Raw genomic sequence first — 5,000 nt, 5'->3', positions numbered from 1 at the left:
CTCGGTTTTATGGGATTTTGGTGGACAATCGGTTTATTACGCAACTCACCCACTCTTTCTTACATCAAGAGCTATGTACCTTTTGGTGTATGACCTCAGCCGCGATCCTCATAAAATGGCCCAGGCTGTCACAAAGCAGGGAGTGTACAAGAACATACAAGACAATTTTGAAACAAGAAGTAATTTGGACTATCTTGATTTCTGGATGACATCCATTGCCTCACTCGCCAGTCGAGATGACGCTTATACGGAAGAGTCAGATTCAAAATGCCTTTTGCTTCCTGAGAAACTTCCTCCTGTTTTCCTAATTTGTACGAATGCCGATCGACCTTGTGGTGGAGCAGAACCTTTTGCGCTCGCCCGTGAAGTGTATGGTTCTTTGCAGGGGAAATCGTACAAGAACCACCTTTGTGATGATGTCTTTGTAGTCGATAATACTAAATCAGGGGGTGAATCAGAGTGTCCAGAAGTGGCGCGCCTGCGGCATAGCATTCTAGCTGTTGCACAAGAACTACCTTTGATGAAGGAAGAGATTCCAATCTACTGGTTAAAGTATGAGAAAGCGCTCCAAGTCACTCTGGGTGAAGGTCATAAATGGATTTATTTAGAGCATGCTAGACGGATTGCAGCCGAAGTTTGCCAAATTCACGACAATCAAGAATTTGTAACACTGCTTGACTTTTTACATGATCAGAGAATTTTAATACATTTTGATGACTCTCCTGAATTAAACAAATTGGTTGTCTTGGATCCTCAGTGGTTGATTGATGTGTTCAAGAAAGTGATAACTGTTCAGCTCCCTGACTGTCACGGAAAAGCTGAAACAAAACAATTGTGGCACAAACTCGAGACAACAGGAATCCTTGAAGAAAAACTCTTGACGCATGTGTGGGACCCACTGATAGAACCGCATGAAAGCTTTGAAAGCTTTATTGCTATCATGGAGAAATTTAGTTTACTCTGCTCTTGGCCTTCGTCAGATACCTCATGTAACAAGCAGTACTTGGTACCATCCATGTTAATGTCGCATCCACCACAGGACATCACCGAGTTGATTGCATCTGCAGAACTCCCTTCTCTTTTCCTAAAATTTGAGTATGGACAAGTTTCTTGGAGCTTGTTTCCGCGGCTCGTGTTGCAGTTTTTTCAGTGGGGCCAAAATGAATTTCTGAGTTCACTGCATCCTCATTTGTACAAGAATTTTGCCAGATTTCAGACAGCTGGGGACGAAGACTGCTCCGTGATCTTTTTGTGTCATTCCTCGTTCATAGAAATAGTTGTCCACAGAGGAAATGTCAATCCACGATTATTGGAAGATATTCAGTCAAAGTTGACCATTTCTTCTGGCCCTGAGCATGAGTCATTTGAAGTGTTCTGTGCTCGTGCTGTTTACAGACAATTGTCTCTGATGCTTGAATGTATGCGCAGGGAGTTCTGTTGGTTGAGGAACATGATATATCAAGCAGGTTTTATTTGCCCGGTATGTTGCCATACAAATGTAGTCAACTACTGCCGCACTCATCACAAGCAATATTGTGAGCAAGAGGAATGTCTTCATTTTTTATCTGAATCTGAGTTGCACAATGCCAATCAGTTTATCATATGCACCAGAGCGGCTGCTGCAGTGGATAATAAAGTCCACGTCAAGACTTTTTCAGCGTGGTACATGAGTCCAAGTGAACAGGTAATAAGGACTGGAATACAAACTTAAATCGATTACCTTAAGGAGGCTGAAACCACTTTTGCTTCTTTCATGGTGCAGGGCTGGCGTAGTGGTGAGAGCACTCACCTCCCACCAATGTGGTCCGCGTTCGATTCCCAGACTCGGCTACTATAAAAATAAGAATGAGAATGAGGACGAGGACGAGGACGAATTTGGCCACGAGTCGGGAATCAAACCTGGGCCACATTGGTAGGAGGCTACTGCTATCTCCACTACGTCACCCCTGCTCATCTTACTCTGCTCCGAGACCGTCGGTACTCCCTCTCCTCGAAAACCAGCATTTGAATGGCCCATTTCGGAGTTGCTGTTTGTCTCGGTTTTGAAGTGAGTCTTGGTGCTCAACTATTGAAAGGGAAATAGTTTTGATTTGCATAAGAATACGCAACTCATGTCCATTTGAATGATTGTGCACCAGAACTCGCTTTGAAACTGAGGCATGCAGCAACTTGGAAATGGGCTATTGCGTTAAGTTGTTGATTTCAGTTTACAGTGTCCCCAATTAGTGCTCCAACGCTAGAAGACTAGACACTTAAATAAAGTTCCTTTTTTTTGCAACAAACTGTACCATTTAGAAGGATTGAATCCATCGGCCAGTGTTTGAACTCGCGCTCTCTTGCACTGTAGCGAGGCCCTCCCAGGGGTATCGGGGAACAGAGAAACATGGCTAATTTGAACTTATGGTAGATGTATAATTTATCCAAGAGCTTTGGTGACTGCAGTTAGTATTAACTAAAACAGTGTATATTTATATAACTACACGTATATTTGTACGTTTGTGAGTGCATTGTCTGACCCTACCAGTAATTCAGAAAGATCTGCGTATGGTGGAAATAAACAAATATTTGTATTGTATTATATTTTATTATATCTCTCAGATAGTACGCGCGCTGTAATTGGCTAAATTAGCGGGCCGTATTCTACAGTACGGCCCGCTGTACAGCCCGCTAAATTTAAAATCTCGACAAAACATCATCTAGCGAGTTTTTCATGTCATTTCTGTTACACAAACTTGTACTGAAAACTGTTTGAATCTTGCAAGCAACTATTTCAAACTTAACAGCCAAGAAGATTTAGTTTTTGGGATTTTGGCACGGCATTCTTTGTGGCAGTTGAACCTTCCGCTTCACTTTGACTAGTGTCCTTGCCCGCGCGCCGGATAACCTCAGAGATATAATAAATATCTTACTAACCTCGTTTTCTGGGTCCGTACTGTAGGTTACGGATCCTCGTTTTTTCCCGTTGATTTATGGCCTTCGCGCTTGGGCCATAAATCAACGGGAAAAAACTCGGTCCGTAACTTACAGTACGGACCTCGAACTCGGTTAGTAAGAGGTATGTATAGCGTCGAAGATGCCCTGTAATTGGCTAGCTATACTCAAACTCCGAGTATCCTTTGCTTTTCACCTCCGAGCAACTCGCGCGGATTTTGCGCCCGAAAACTCTGTAATCGTTGTAGGAAAAAAATCAGTTCAAGTCATCTTTTTGTGCTATATTATCTCATTGCTTTAGTATATACTAAAACAACTATTCGCCTCGATGTCGGTATATCCACCACTAGCCACCTCCACATCGGTGAATAGTTGTTAATAATGTTTCGTTTTAATTGTAGACAGCAACTGATGAGATGGATGGAAGACGGTTTCTGTCTGGTGAAGGTACGTTTGTGGCTGATTTACCAGTTCGGTATTTTGGATCACATGATTCGAGCAATTAAAAAAAAAATGATGCCACTTACAGGTAAAATCACACATTTCTTTGTTATGCCACAAGACCCATTCGCGTCGTTAGAATTCAATTATTTTTTCTTGAAAATAACTTGCTACCTGGCTGCTGATATCGGGGCATTCAAGGTTGGTCGCCGTTTTATTTTCTCCTGTTAAATCAGCTGAAGCTGGAGATCAGTCAGTGCCGATTTACCTTCAAACAATAATAGTCTCTGCATTGCTTTAGGGGGTGAAGACAGGTCTCTCGCCCGGCTTCCTAGCGATGTTGTAGAATCGCTTACTTCGCGTTCATGTGATCCAAAGGAAATTGTACTTCAGCTGAAAGAGAGTCTGCATTTGGACGAAAGGTGTTTGGGGCAACCAAACCCTGAAACAAAGAGAACGATCCGTTGCCTGGCAAAGAGTGCAAAGTTTTCAAACAGGATGGAGGTTGTCAAGTACTTGAGAGAAATTACACCCGCAGGGACAACTGGTGAGTTTGTCAACATGCACTGGTTTAATGAACCTCTTTAGCTTGTATGTTTTGTTTTCCCATTTCAGACCACGTGATGTTCCCAAGGGAATTTCCTTTTGTTTTTTCATAACTTATACATATATTAGCACGTGTATAAGACGACATTTAAAAGAACCTGTTCCCTAGGGTAACATCACGTGGTTTGAAATGGGAAAACAAAACGTACAAGCTAAAGAGGTCCATTGGCTACGAAGTCTACAAAGGTAGACTCTACAGTGAGTTGAGCCAGGCAAAAGCAATGAAAAAGATCTTCCGTATCTCAGCAAACAGAACCACGTAAGTCTTAAATACCTCGTGAAGGTTCATGTTGTCAATGAAAGGTAACTACTGTCACAAAAAAGTACATTCTGAAATGATAATTCTAATTCTGTTTGAATTTACCTCACCAACCGTCTCGCCGATTACGACGTGTTAATTTTTTTTTTCAATGTAGAATTTGCATTTTCATTAATCGCTACTGCTTGTTACATTTTTTCTTGTCTGTCACAATGTACAATGTTTTTTGCAGGTCCCTTGCTGCCAGGGAAACTTGATATTCGCAAGATCCCAGTCTGTCAGATGAGAGAGCTTACAATGAACTTAAGCGGTAAGTTGAACCCAACATAGGGAAAATGGGACAAAATGAGCTCCCAAAGGAATTTGATTACCCTCTTTTCCTAGTTGCTTTTTTCCGTACTAATTTGAAAACAGCTATCGTGGGGAATCATGAAGATGGTGATTTCATTAGCATGAAGTCCCTGTCTTCGAAAAGTTTCTCTCATTTCCATATCTCAGTATCCCAAAAAGCCATATTTTGGTAAGTCGTTTAACTTTCTCTTTGTGAAGCATTTTCCCAGTATTTGTATCTGAGGCCTTTGTATATTCACTGGCATCATTCGCATGCTAAAGTTCAGTCCCTTCGGTGGGTGTTCGTTTTGGTCGGTTGACCATTTGAAAGACGTAAACAAGAGTTTTACCTGAATCATATCATTAGCAGCCACATATCATATCATTAGTGATCATATCATCAGTAGCCACAAGGCCCGTAATCCCTTGCTGC

Source organism: Montipora capricornis, chromosome 3, assembly GCF_036669925.1.
Source record: "Montipora capricornis isolate CH-2021 chromosome 3, ASM3666992v2, whole genome shotgun sequence".
Lineage (NCBI taxonomy): Eukaryota > Metazoa > Cnidaria > Anthozoa > Scleractinia > Acroporidae > Montipora > Montipora capricornis.
This window is presented reverse-complemented; position numbering follows the sequence as displayed.